The sequence below is a fragment of the Pogoniulus pusillus genome, chromosome 7 (genome assembly GCF_015220805.1).
Source record: "Pogoniulus pusillus isolate bPogPus1 chromosome 7, bPogPus1.pri, whole genome shotgun sequence".
Classification (NCBI taxonomy): domain Eukaryota; kingdom Metazoa; phylum Chordata; class Aves; order Piciformes; family Lybiidae; genus Pogoniulus; species Pogoniulus pusillus.
Window position 1 is genome coordinate 5,797,435 of NC_087270.1, and position 15,344 is coordinate 5,812,778.

At 42.8% G+C, this 15,344-nt stretch overlaps 1 long non-coding RNA gene across 1 annotated transcript; it reads left to right on the forward strand.

Moving 5' to 3' along the window:
• Nucleotides 1-9,690: 9,690 nt before the first annotated feature.
• Nucleotides 9,691-14,803, forward strand: LOC135176636 (uncharacterized). The gene is made up of 2 exons (XR_010302753.1): nucleotides 9,691-13,909; nucleotides 14,687-14,803. It is a non-coding gene; the product is annotated as an uncharacterized LOC135176636 (long non-coding RNA).
• Nucleotides 14,804-15,344: the final 541 nt, after the last annotated feature.

A 15,344-nucleotide genomic window follows, 5' to 3' on the forward strand; every position in this document is an offset into this window, starting at 1 on the left:
GTAACTGAAAAGTCACTGCAGGAAAAGCTGTCGCTGTTCATTAGGCTGATTTTCCAATATCTAAAGCATTTTTGCCTTCCCTTTACCATGATTTACTTACAGAGCAAGTTTACACAAATCTAAGAATATTTAATTCTATAAAGAATACTTTGTAAAGCTACTCAAAGAACCTGTCAAATAAGTTCAGGTACCAACACTGTAACTGCTGTCAGATGTCATAGGTGGCAATAGCCAGCGTGTATTTTAAGTCTTTGAAGTGAAGATCAGTCATCATTTTAGAAGTATTTGCAAAAAAAGAACCCAAATGGACTTTCAACAACAACAACAAATGATGGGAATAACCTCCAGAGGAAAATATCACTTTGTATAATTCATTAAGTGGCTGGCTTACCTCAGTTACGGATACAACAGTTCAGCAAACTTCATTGATTGATATGGCTGGGAAATGATTCATCCAACTTCTAATGCAGCTCATAATGCAAGAGCTGCACTCTCAGCTGCTGCTTCAGAATATCCTCCATAACTGAAAACTCTTCCTGTAGTTTTCTTTTGTAGTCATAGAATCATAGAATCAACCAGGTTGGAAGAGACCTCCAAGATCATCCAGTCCAACCTAGCACCCAGCCCTAGCCAATCAACTAGATCATGGCACTAAGTGCCTCATCCAGGCTTTGCTTGAACAACTCCAGGGATGGTGACTCCACCACCTCCCTGGGCAGCCCATTCCAATGCCAATCACTCTCTCTGCCAACAACTTCCTCCTAACATCAGCCTAGACTTCCCCTGGCACAACTTGAGACTGTGTCCCCTTGTTCTATTGCTGGTTGCCTGGGAGAAGAGACCAACCCCCACTAATACATTGCAGCCAAACCCTTTTTGATGCTTTGAAGAAAATTATAAATATACACATATATTAATATATAAATATTTTCCCTAAAATCCTGGATTTTCAGAGGAAAATGCATCGAAACATTGAATACAAATTGTCCATCCACTGCAAGTGCTTCTTCTCCAGTCAGCATGGGGAAGATAACCCCTCCTATCAGCAGCCACCTCCCAGGATAATCACTTCTTTTGCGTCTTCCCTCTAATGAGCCCCACTGAAGGTCCCTTTCATGTGCACTTATCAGTCAAGTATTTCGAGTGGTCTCTCTTTACCCCTGGTATTCTCTATCTTTTCTGCACCACTGACTGCCACAGAAACCCAAAGTTTCAGCTTAGCAGCAAACCTCCTGAAAATAAGGTTCTAGCTCTGTGCTGTGCCTAAGCACTTTGCCAAGCAAAAGTCGACTTAATCATGTGTTCTGCTTTAAGGAAACACTTAAAATGGATGGCAGAATAAGAATAGATTTCACTTCAAGCACAGCTTAAGTACTTTGGTGAACCAGTGTGATGGTTTGGGTGTTCCTCACCCCTCCACACTTTGGAAGTCACCCAGACTAGACTCAGCCAGCTCTGGAAATTTGAATGAAGCTTATATTTACAGCTTAGCTCAATATACAAGCAGATATTTACAGTATATACAGTTATAGACAGAAATAGACATGGGAAAAGGTAATACAGAAACACAGCAGCCCTCCCAGAAACCTGAGTCCCCAGGAGGGGCTCTCAACCACCCCTTCACCTTCCCTCTACCCCTCTCAACCTTACCCCAGTCCCAGGTAAGAATGGAGGTTTGACCAGGGGGTTAGGAAGCAAAGGGGATTAATCAAAGAGATGGCAGAGAGGCTAGAGAGAAATGCAGCTCAGCCAGTTCCCCCAGAAGAAGTGACTTATCTGTGTTTGGATTCTTGTTCTTGTATCCCTCAGCAAGCCTATGAGGGAAGTAGACATCATTCTGTTTCCCTTTCACAGCCTGTAATCTAATTCTTCTCACCAAAACATTCTAGCTAGCTTCAAACTAGCACAACCAGGGGCCAAATACCTCAGTTACTGACCCATGGTTTACAGACAGCCTTGGCCTCTGTCTTGTCATGATCTAGAAAGGTCAGTGGAAATACTGAGGTAGCTTTGCTCATTTTAGGTGAAACTGGCCAAAGTTAAGGGCTTTTAGGAAAAAATTGTTATTTCAAAAGGTCCCATTTATAGCACAAACCAGGAGGCTTTATTGGCAGCCATCATCTTTCCCAGTTATTTGGTACATTCTAAATGTGTGGCTCATCACATGGCAAAAAATACTTCCTCTCTGCTGGTATGCAGGAGAAGGGGAATTAGATATAAGAAAGGCATTCAAAAGATAGCAAGTGTTTAGTTGAGACAACCAAGGAGAAGCTTTCATCATGTGGCCACTCTGAATGACATTGGACATGGGATGGACTGGCACAGCACTGCTGCTTTTTTTCACTTTGATCATAAAATTACTAGGAAAGGCTTAATGGAGTTATAAATATCTTGTTTCCATGAGAGTCCTGGGAAGATAATTATAGCACTGAAGTCTTTACAAAGAGAGAGCATTTATAAAATTACATTGTCTGAGGACTCCAATGGATGACACAGGGAATTTTGCACTCTATTCCCAGCTCTACTGTTGGCTCACTGTGCTCACTGAGTGAATCACTTCATCCCTAGGTGACTCAGTTTCCTCATCTATACATTTGGGTAATAATAATAATTGCTCAGTGCTGCCAAGTCTGTATGGATTAAAAGTCTTAAGTGTTCCTCACACTCATCAGAGAACTCAAGTCTTACTAACTGATCGTGATGGACATATGAAAGACTTTGGATGAGTGCTTTCCTGAAATGGAACTGTCTTGTCTTGTTTCTGGAGAACACATCTTAGGAGGAGCAGCTGAGGGAGCTGGGTTTGTTTAGTCTGGAGAAAAGAAGGCTGAAGGCAGACCATACTGGACTCTGCAACTCCCTGAAAGGAAGTTATAGAGACCTGGATGTTGTTGGTCTTTTCTCTTACTGACAAGTGAGAGGAGGAAATGGCCTCAAGTTGCACCAGGAGAGGTTTAGACTGGACAATAGAAGAAACAACTTCACTGAAAGAGTTAGCAAACACTGGAATAGGTTCCCTGGGGAAGTGGTTGAATCACCATCCCTGAAGGTATTTGAAAGACTCACACATGTGGTGCTCAGGGATATGGTTTAGCATCAGACTTGGTAGAGTTAGATAATGTTTGGACTCAATACTCTTAAAGGTTTTTTTTCAACCAAAACACTCTATGATTCTGTGTTTCTGGCAAATGATATCCCTTGTAGAGTTACACTCAAAATAGTCAGAAGAAATATTTAAAATCTCTTAGTTTTCATTTTTAAAGCTGCTGATTACTGTGGGGAGATATTTTGGTTTTCATGTATTTATTAAATAAAGATCAGTTTCTTGTTGAGGAAAACTACAATACCCTTTCATAAAGCCAGCCACTGCTTAGAAGTCTGTCTAGCAGCATCCTGTGATAGAAGAACTCCATCTGTATACTCTTTCATTAATTATAGCAGGCTTTTTCACTCAAGCATTGCTTTTACTGCATTACAGATTTGATACATCATCTTTCCCAAGTGCCAAGCAGGGTACTGGAGTAACAAGCATCAAAGGAGCTTAATGTACAAGTACAGTGCAACTATTGCTGTTAAATCTTTGCAGCTTTGAAAAAGGACAAGTCAGGAGGGAGTCAAATGAGCAAACAGGTGGCCTGAGCTCCAGTAGAATACTCTGCCTGAAGTGAATAACATGGATTTTGGTTAAGAAAGTAAGAACTTCCATGGTGGAGATGTTACATCTCTGATTGACAGCACTGTAACCAGCCTGGTGTGATTCCAAAAGGCTGGTCAGTCTGGTTAGCTTAAGAAAGGGAATGCTCAGATGCAACTTGAGCACAGGCAAAGGATACCCAAGTTTAATAATGGGTGGGTCTTGGGAGCTTACTGTACCTTTTTGCAGTGGACTCAAGTCAAAATAAGCTGATTCCCACCTGAAATGAGATAAAAATGTAGACCAGGAGATGGAATTGTTTTACCATAGCCTGAAACTACATTTCTGTCTTAATAGTCCTGTAAATAAACTTTCACTTTTTTTTTTCTTCTTCTTCTGAAATAGAAGCTTTTTATCTGGTGTGTATTCATCCCTGGGATTGAGAGAAGAGATAAAGGCAACCTGATAACTTTTCAGGGATCTGCAGAACATAAATCAGGAAAGACTGAGGACCTAAATTCTCTGTACGTGCATTCCACTTCCATAAAACAACTGTTAGGTAGTCTGCAAAGGCAGAAAGCATCTTTCCTGAGGGTGTAATACTCCACTCAAGGCAGACATCAGATTAGCCAGTCACAGCTGGCCAGAAAACCCTAGAGCTAAGGAGGATCATGTTCTTTACAAAGTGTAATTAGGGAATGATGAAATTTATCATTCACTTTTCCTTTGGTCCTTGCTCACAAACAATTGCCAGTGTTTTCTGTGGACACCTAACCCAAATAAGAGTCAAGTGAAGCTCTATGGATCTACATCCTTCAGCACTGCATTTCCAGAGCCCTGTAGCTAGAGGGTCTTGCACCAAGTTGAAGATAAGGCTCTGCCAGTCTTTCTCATAGAATCACACAGAATCGCTATGGTTGGAAAATACCTTCAAGATCTTCAAAGTCCAACTATTACCTAACTCACGTCAAAAGTCTCAATCATAATTAGACTTAAGCTTTTAGAATCAAACACAAAAGTTTTAGTGGCTTCATAGCATTGATTCTTGTCACTGCTGACACAGATCCAGAGCCAATTTTCATGACTCTGGCCTTTATTCTGAATCATAGAATCACAGAATCAACCAGGTTGGAAGAGACCTCCAAGATCATCCAGTCCAACCTAGCACCCAGCCCTAGCCAGTCAACTAGACCATGGCACTAAGTGCCTCAGCCAGGCTTTGCTTGAACACCTCCAGGGACGGTGCCTTCACCACCTCCCTGGGCAGCCCATTCCAATGCCAATCACTCTCTCTGCCAACAACTTCCTCCTAACATCCAGCCTAGACTTCCCCCAGCACAACTTGAGACTGTGTCCCCTTGTTCTGTTGCTGGTTGCCTGGGAGAAGAGCCCAACCCCTACCTGGCTACAATGTCCCTTCAGGGAGTTGTAGACAGCAATGAGGTCCCCCCTGAGCCTCCTCTTCTCCAGACTAAACAACCCCAGCTCCCTCAGCCTCTCCTCATAGGGTTTGTGTTCCAGGCCCTTCACCAGCTTTGTTGCATCACTGCTCAGAAAAGCATTAAGTGTGTCCTTCTCTTTGCATGGTACCCAAAAAAAAAGTAAAGCTCCAGTGCTTTCCAGAATTGTGCCATGGTTCCCAGGTTATAAATGAATAGGTGAGCTGTGCAATTTACTTTGAGAGTTCTGCTCCTTGAGTAATTCATTACAGCTCAACATACTGCCTTTGACATTCTTATCCTGTCCAAATCCTGGTATTATCAACTACTATTTTAAGCCTGTTTATAGAACTGGAACAATACACAGATAAAAAGGGGTGATTACAAGGGTGTTTTCAGGCATGAAAACTGAGACTTGAAGTTCCTTTTTCTGAAAAAACAAACCAGAGAGTATTTCAGTATCTGACAAACTGGCAACTGGTCTTTGCTTACCATGGACTGAAATCAAACACCACTTTGTTCAAAGCCATCACAATGATCTGATTGTTCCTTTAAGAGAAAGACTCAAATCAACAGGAGATGGTTATATTCTGTCCTTTAGGTATGAATTGATGTGTTTGGCCCTGCTACATTTTTCTCTCAGACTCTGGCCTTGCAGTCTGGATCAGAGGTTTTGTGGACATGCCCAGTTTGCACATGTAGGCACATGGTTTGTAGGAACAAACTGGGTAATGAGTTCTCTGCATACCCACAAGCCAGCACAAATCCAAGTGACAGAACATAGCAAAAGCTGCAATCACTAAAGCATCTGCCTTGAGCCACCACACCTGCCAGCACTGATCTGCACATGACAAGATACATTTATCTCTCCACACAGAGACATTCCACTGTAGGTATCTTTTGTAGAGACACTGAAGGTGCAAGCTTGGCAAAGAATATGAGCTTATGGACCCTGAGCATCTCACAACCAAGGGGCATGGCGTGCCACTGGATGTCTTGACCACCTGGTTGTCTGAACAAGACATCTTTAGCACAGGCTCTTCCTGCAAGAAATTTACATAGTGAATTCACAGCACAACAGGCTTCTTGCAGAGGTAGCACTGGAGCAGCCCAAGAGCAGAATCTAGACCAGAGGCCCTGTTTTCTCTCTCCTTCTCTCTACTGTTCCTATCTTCTTCTCTAGCTTCCCGCTACTGTTCCTATCTTGACCAGGAGCATCCATAGTGCCCTTTTTCCCACTTGCCAGCTCAGCTGTAAGCCTAGCTTACTCTTTCCTTCAGGATTGTCAGATATTCAGGCTGCTAAATACCTGAAAATCTTACTGTTGGAGTGCAACACTGCAAGGCTAAGATTGGCAGATGAGTGCCTTGCTAGGACATAATGCCTGGATGGGCTGGCTCTCTCTTTTGGGAGACACTCTTTGGAGGTTGCTTTGTTGCAATGACTCACGTGATGGAAGCTATGGCTGCCCAAGAATATCTGTGTCATGAAATCATTTAAATGTAGCCATCTCCAATGGTCACTTTGCACAAAGGCTATTAGTACATAGACACTGGCACCATCTAGGGGCCAACTGTCAATCACTGATGAACTTGTAGATCATCTGTGCCATAATATATAGAAAATAATAATATATACAGGCATACACTAAAGTAATGTGTCCAAGCAAGGCTTGTCTTAGTGAAGGTGTTGAAAAGGCCTGTACAAGTCTTTAATTCTACAGACAATTCAGGCACAAAAATAAGAGTCTTGGTCATTACCTATGTGAGGTGCTTATTTGCTGTTAACTGACTGTATATGGCAGTGTCATCTGGTGACTAACAACTCATCATTCACAGTCCTCTGCTGCCAATGATATTCAAATTAACACCTTCAACAGTCCCCTAAAAATGTCAGAATAATGAATGAATAATTCGGAAAGAAAAGAGCAACACAAAAAGCCTTAAGACTGTGGGTCACACATGTGGTGGTTTGGGTGTTACCCCCACACACACACACTCTGGAAAACACCCAGACTAGACTCAGCCAGCTCTGGAAATTGAATGAAGCTTATATTTACAGCTAGCTCAATATACAAGCAGATATTTACAGTCTATACAGTTATAGACAGAAATAGACAAAGTAAAATATAGAAACACAACTCCCCTACCAGAAACCTGAGTCCCCAACCACCCTTTCACCTTCTCCCACCCCTCTACCTTACCCCACTCCTAAGGAAGAACGGAGGTTTGGCCAGGGGGTTAGGAAGCAAAGTGGATTAATCAGAGAGATGGCAGAGAGGCTAGAGAGAAATGCAGCTCAGGCAATGCCCCAAGAAGAAGAAGTGCCTCATTTATATTTGGATTTTTGTTCTTATATATCTCAGCAAGCCTATGAGCAGAGTAGACATCACTCTTTGTTATCCTTTCACAGCCTGTGATCTAGTCCTTCTCACCAAAACATTCTAGCTAGCTTCAAACTAGCAAAACACATTAAGAGAATGAAAGTTACAATTTTTTGTGATCTCTCAATATAGCAAAACTCCTTAATCTGACAGTTTTGAAAGTCTTCCTGTGTCAATCTCTATAATTATGGATAGACATTAATAAAACACAAAGAAATCTGTATTTCTTCATCAAACCTGTCTAGCACTGCTTCAGAACTTAGGGCTTCTAAGCTCTACTTCTCAGCAATTAATAAACAATAATTACCACACTATTTGCTTTATAGAAGTAAATTGTGCCTTGCAGTTGGCTACACTCTGTGGCCTTCTAATAAGCACATGTAAAAATAGCCTTTGTAGCACCTTTGTTTTCTTAGTTGTTGACATCCTGAAGCAGATCAAATAATCTATTGAGAAGCTCAGTCTGTATGTAGATATCTAAAAGAGCATCTTGATTTTTCAGAGCACCTACAACTCCGAGAGCTGCTCAGTGCTGCTGAAAACCAGGCCATTTATTTAGGTGTCTATATTTAGGTACATGTGTTTGAAGTTTTTGGCTTGAGGTTATATAGCTATGGCTCATTGCATTTTTTTTTTTATTTCCATTTGGGTCACAATGGGCAAAGTCACTTCTAATAATTCTCATCACAGATCTAAGAAATAGCAGGAGAGGTGGCAAGGATTACTTCCTAAATACCATCACGATAGCAGGAGTGGTGGTAAGAATTACTTACTAAATACCATCATGATGCTTAGCACTTCCTCAAATACTTGAAGTTCCCCTCTTGGAGAATTTCAGTCTTAAAAGGAGAGAAATCAGCACATCAGATAGGTGAGATGATGTGTTTAGAGACTGAACCTATGTTCTGGTTAAACTGGGGTAGTAATTTCCCAGATTTCTATGGCATCTTTGTCATTGCTTCTAAAACTTTGACAAGCCAAATGTTTTAGCTTCCTGTATTTTGATTGGATAAATCCTAGGTACCAAGAGCTTCTACTTGTTAACACAGTTTCTTACAGACCTGTAAGCCTGACCTCAGTGCCAGGCAAGGTTATGGAACAGGTCATCTTGAGTGCCATTACAAAGCACCTACAGGATGGCCAAGGGATCAGGCCCAGCCAGCATGGGTTCAGGAATGGTCCTGCCTGACCAACCTGATCTCCTCCTATGATCAGGTTACCCACCTGAGGAATGTGGGGAAGCCTGTGGATGTAGCCTACCTGGACTTCAGCAAAGCCTTTGACATTGTCTGCCACAAGCAGCTCCTGGCAAAGTAGGCAGCTCATGAGTTGGACAGATTCACTCTGATATGGGTCAAGAACTGGCTGGAGGGCAGGGCCCAGAGAGTGGTGGTGAATGGTGCAACTTCCAGTTGGCAGCTGGCACTACTGGCGTTCCCCAAGGATCAGTGCTGGGCCTGGTCCTGTTCAATATCTTTATTGATGATCTGGATGAGGGGATTGAGTAATTTTGCAGATGACACCAAGCTAGGAGCAGGTGTGGATCTGTTGGAAGGTAGCAGAGCCCTGCAAAGGGACCTGGCCAGTCTGGATGGGTGGGCAGAGGCCAATGGGATGAGAATTAACAAAGCCAAGTACAGGGATCTACACTTAGGTCACAACAACCTCATGCAGCGCTACAGGCTGGGGACAGAGTGGCTGGAGAGCAGCCAGGAGGAAAGGGACCTGGGGGTACTGGTAGATAGTAGGCTGAAGTAGGCTCTCTGACCCAGGTGGCCAAGAGAGCCAGTAGCATCCTGGCCTGCATCAGGAACAGTGTGGCCAGCAGGACAAGGGAGGTTATTCTGCCCCTGTACTCAGCACTGGTCAGGCCACACCTTAAGTGTTGTGTCTAGTTCTGGGCTCCTCAATTCAGGAGAGATGTTGAGGTGCTGGAAGGTGTCCAGAGAAGGGTGACAAAGCTGGTGAGGGGCCTGGAACACAAACCCTATGAGGAGAGGCTGAGGGAGCTGGGGGTGTGCAGCCTGGAGAAGAGGAGTCTCAGGGGGGACCTCATTGCTGTCTACAACTACCTGAAGGGAGGTTGTAGCCAGGTGGGGGTTGGCCTCTTCTCCCAGGCAACCAGCAAGAGAACAAGGGGACACAGTCTCAAGTTGTGCCAGGGGAGGTCTAGGCTGGATGTTAGGAGGAAGTTGTTGTCAGAGAGAGTGATTGGCATTGGAATGGGCTGCCCAGGGAGGTGGTGGAGTCACAGTCCCTGGAGGTATTTAAGAAAAGATTTGATGAGGCACTTAGTGCCATGGTGTAGGGCTGGGTGTACTGCCATGATGTAGGACAGGGCTGGGTGCTAGGTTGGACTGGATGATCTTGGAGTTCTCTTCCAAGCTGGTTGATTCTATGATTCTATGACATAGCAGCAAATCACAGTTTGTTCTTGAGGAATTTGAGATGCCTTTATCAGTCCTGCTGTTGAATTGTGATGCTACCTCCAGGACTGCTTTTGAATTTGCACAGTAGCTCACATAGGCCTTGACCTCAGTGATGCCATTATGAAATAAAGAGTCTTCAGACTCTGCAGGGGATTCACTGGGGAAAGGATATCAAGAGGAAAAGGCAACTTTTTACAGAAATAAGGAAATTCGTTTCCTCAGCAACACAGAATCATAGAATGCTTTGGGTTGGAAGGGATCTTAAAGGTCATCTAGTTCCAATCCCCTGCCATAGACAAGGACACTTCCTGCCTGAACAGGCTACTCAAGGCCAGACCGAGCCTGGTGTTGAGTATTTCCAGGCTTGGAGCCTCAATAACTCCTCTGAGCAACCTGTTCCAGTGCCTCACCAACCTCACAATGAAGATTTTCTCCCTAATGCCTAATCTCAATCTAGCATTTTTCAGTTTGAAGCCATTACCCCTTATCCTCCCACTACATGCCTTTGTAGTAAGTCTGTCTCCAGCTATCCTGTAGGCCCTCTTCAAATACTGAAAGGCTGCTGTAAGGTGTCCTCAGAGCCCTCTCTTCTCCAGGCCAAAGAACCCTAACTCTTCTCAGTCTGTCTTCATAGAGAGATGCTCTAGCCCTTTGATCATCTTCATGGCTCTCCTCTGGACCTGCTCATGTTCTTCTTGTTTTGGGAATCTCTTGTGTTTGGAACATCCTACCTCTGCAGTTTGGCATCCCTCTCCTTCACGAGGCAAGGTGCTGGTGGCTTTAGTAGCAGGTATGCACACCAGCGGCAATTCCCGCAGCTGTGCTTTGGCGTAGGGGTGGTAGCTGAGAAGAAACAGGAAGGCAGTAGATAAAAACAGTCATCCTAAATACCTCACACATTTCAGTGAAATGAAACCCTCCTCATCTTTCAGCAGACTCCTCTAAAGGGTGAATTTAAGTCTGGCCACAAGATTTCAGATTTGAGAGAACTGTACTTTAAGGATGTTGTTTGATATGGAACAAAAGGCTTTCATTATCTTTCATGAAACAGAGAATGTTTTAACGTTCAAGGAAAACTGTTTTTCCCCTTGATCTATGATGCACTCAGGATTAAAGGAACAAAACAGCAAAACCCCCAAACCAACAAACAACCCAACCAACCAACCCAAACCAGCAACAACAACAACAAACCAAAACCGAAACGCCAAACCATCTCTTGGTTAAAAATATTCTTTAACTAGAAACTGGGACATGACATTTTGTTGTCTTCAAAACTGAGCATTAGCTGTAAGGTAACAAAGCTCTGGCTTGTGAGACTTTATGTTAGGTATGGAATTTTTGCAATGCCAAATCAAAAAGACTTTTTTTCAGGCAACTCTCACTCTCAGAAGTGGATGGAAAAACTGAAGACTCTTTCTTTGTGTTCTCATTGCTTTACAAGATACGAGCTTCCTATGTGACTGCTATCTGACCCTGAAGATGCTCAGAAACAACATGGATATACTAGACAGAGGGCTTAGGGAGTAACAGGGACAAACTCAGGGGCTCTCTCACTGCAAAACTGGGAGCTCAGGGGTTCCCAGAGCATTGCTACAGGTTCTCCCCATTTTTCTGACCCTCACAGAAGAGAACTGCTTAGAACCGCCATTCCTGTGCACATCTGAAGCACCTCTGCATCTCCAAATCCACAGAGAAGGAGAGGGCCCTGCTCCATGATCAACCTGCTCATTAAGTATCATGTGCAAGGACATTACAGGCATCAAAATTTTACATCAAGTGCAGGACATTCTCCTTTTCTGCAGCAATTTTTCATTGCATTTATTAATCTTGTACCTAGAACTGCACAAAATACTCTGCAGATAAATGATGGGGGGGAGGGGGAGAAGAGGTGATCTTTCCTTCACATATTTTTTATCAGAACATCTGCAATATGTTGTATTTAAACTGCTTTGCAGTTGCTGTACACATACAAGATGGAAATGGAGAGGTGTCAAGGCAATGCTGTCTCACAGTACTGAGTGACTGGGTGATAAAACAGCAACTAAAATTCAGCAGCGATAAGTGCAAAGCAACGTACATGGGCAAAAATAACCCTGACAACACATAGACACTGGTTCAAGCTATCACTTTTGCCGCAGGAGATCTGGACAATGAAGTGGAAAGCTCTCTGAAAATATTTGTGTGGGGCCTAGGAAGTGGTTAAAATGAGGACCTGAATGTTAGGAATTAGTAGCTCTCCCCTTACGTGATGAACTGTAAAGTCGTAGGACTCCTATTGCTTAGAGTCCTGAAGATGCTTGGAAATATGACTCTTGCCTATTCCCTGGAGCCAGCAAAATTTAACAGTCCTTTTAGCAGAATCAAAGTTCTAAAGAAAGTAGTGTTTTGTAGCAAGACTGGAAAGGACAGGAAGAATGGTAATAAAGCTTGACACTGGAAATAGAGCTTGAAAAAAGGGGTAGCTGAAGGGAAATCCAATTAAAATCTAGTAAATGGTGAGAAAGTCAAAACAGAAACTTAATTCACTATAACAAAGGATCACTTAATGAAACAATCAGGAAGAAGACTTGACTTGTTTTTGCACAGGGAAGAATTATCATGGCACAGGATGTTGTGGAAAGAAAACCCATAAATGTGGGCTCAAAAAGGGTTAAGACAAACTCCTATTGAACAGGACCACTGGTAGCTACTAAGCATGCTAGCTTGGATACAACCCTCAGTTCCAGAAGTCTCCAGCTCATTAGTTGCTGGAAAATTACAAGGTAAATAGGAGGAGAATACATGGTCTATTTTTACACTGTTTAACTAAGCATTCAGTCTCATCTGCTGGAGAGAAGGTACAGAGCTAGATGGATCCAACTGTGATTTTACATTCTAAGAAAGTAACAGAAACAACCAAGGGTATGCTAACACTGACAGTAAACATTAATTTCACTTGCTTTAGCCACTCTAATGTCCAGATTCAGGCATGTGCAAGAAATCATAGTCCATGTATGACCAGAGAATACAGGATTATCCCAACAGCAGCATTCACTTCTTTGCAACCTACAGATTTCGAGACATTACTTACTCATTTCTTCTGAAAAGAGAAAACTTTGTCACCAAAGCTCCTGCAAAGGCTGCAGGAGTGAGCCAGTGTTTGCCTTTTCCTGATCAAAAACCAGCATAACATCAGGTGACAGAGTAAGTTGGTCACAATGGTTTATTTGTGCTGAAATTCACCGTAGTTGCTTCAGTACATGTGAGAGGCCACTTTTGCTTACAGATTAAATCCGTAGATGAGAAGCAGGTGCAGACTGAAGATAATGAGCAGCTCAGGTCCAGGACGAGACGGGATAAGCCTGCTCTGAGATATCAGTAACAAACCTCCCACTCAGTTCTGTGGGAGCAGGACTAAAGCACAGCTTGCAAATCTTGCAAGTAGCAGCTGTTTCATCACCTCCTTTGGTATCCTTTCCAGGATTTCAGCTTCCTCCAGATTTTGGCACTCTACAACTACTTGGGTTGTGGGAAGATGCCCGCAGCATCGAGTAAGCACACAGTGCCTACTTGGACTGCATGACCTGAATATCACTGGGGCCTCTGTAGGTAAACAGTGCAACTCCAAGGATATTCTCTCAATCATTCTTACTCTCTTATTTTTGCAGGACCACTTTCCCATGTAGAAATAATACATTATTTTGTGACCTATCTAAATAAAAGTATTTAATGCTTGCAATAAGACACTGACATTGTGGTTTTTCTCATTTTTATCTAATTTGAAGGATATTCTTACTGCAAACAGTGAAGTTTGGCCTCTTTTCTCCCCTTCATCTTAGCAATAATCTCTGGATACACATAAATGCCAAAGTACTGACTTAGGTGTTATTGATTTTCCCTGAACATGAATTCTCTTGTTTTCATCGCTGTAGAGACTCTCATTCAACTACAAGGAAAGCATTTGCTGAGGCAACTTCATCACAATGAAAATGTGAAAAGGAATAAAACTGGAGACTGGCCACAATGAACAAGACACAGTTAAGAGGTATAGAAATGAGAAGACACAAAGAAAGTGTGTAATGTAAAATATATTGGGCAGAAAAAGCACAGTGGATGCTTTTCCTCTCAGAATATTAAAAGAAGACATCATGCAATGGCAACACATGGAGACAAAGGAAGATATCCTAGCAGATTTGACTCTTAAACCCCAAAATAACAAGGATACAATTTGATTTTAAGCCTGATTAGTTTATATTATGACATCTTTGATCCCATAGCTTGCTTTCTCTTCTTCATAGTGCCTAAAGCAGTGCATTCAGTCAGAGATCCCTATTTTAGGCACAAGGATAAACTAACAAGAAGCAATAACTTACACCAGTTACCTATATTAAATAAACAAACAAAAACAACAATCAAAGAAGACAGCCTGGAAGGTGTCTAAAGGCAGACATGCATCAAAGCATGTCAGGTCAATGGGGCTAGGGAGAAACTCTTTTGCTGCAGGTACGATAACCTGCAATGCATTGCTGTTAGATGTTTGCAGAGATGAGGTGAGATACACTACTGATCTCCTTCATTCCAATAAAGTTTTTTTTCTGCTGCTGTTGGAAAAGTGATGCTGTATTAGGCATATATATTTTTAGGTATTTTAAACTAATGGATAATTATTCCTTCCATGGATTTTTTTTTTAGTAGGATGTTAAATAATGATATGGGAGCCTTCTAGGTCTCCATTATATAGATTTTCAAGGTCATCTTTATAGAAATCTATTTACATTTCTGTAACACCCTATTGATTAAATCCCTCTCTGTTGTTTTCCAGAGTTAGGAGACCACAGAAAATCAGCATTAGGCTGTGATGTTTAGCAGTCTTGGATGTACATCTGGAGTAGAGAAAATAGCCCTTCCTTCAATAAAGCAAGCCTTAGGGGCACCTGAATACTTTCTCTTCTCTTTAAAATCATCACTGCTTTTCCCCACTGTAACCCTAACATTCCTTAAGTCCTTCAAATACACCTTCTGGCCCCATCTATAATGGGGAGATACACCTTGTTCACCTGTTAATCTGAAAAAGAGATAAACACCAGCTAGAGCCCTTCCAGATGGTGCTCACTTCAAGAGCCCGTGGTCAGAAGTGGGAATGGTCACTTGGAACTCCATCCCCTAGAGTCATTTAGACTCCCCACGAAGTCGCCAAAGGTGGCCACTAGGAGGTTTGCCAAGGTGTACTGGCACTGCGCGGACGCCTATCCCACCTCTTCTCCCTGCATCCCACCTGATTTCACCACATCTCACCCCTCCTCATCTCGACCCCATCCCACATGGCTCTATCCCAACCCACTTCACCTTACCTCTCTTCATCCCATTCCGCCCTACCTCTTCCTCACCTCAGAGCAACGGGGCCGACGCCCCGAGGGAGGTACTCTCTGCCCCGCACTAATAACAAGGACACCAACCGCTGCTTGGTTCCTATTACCCCA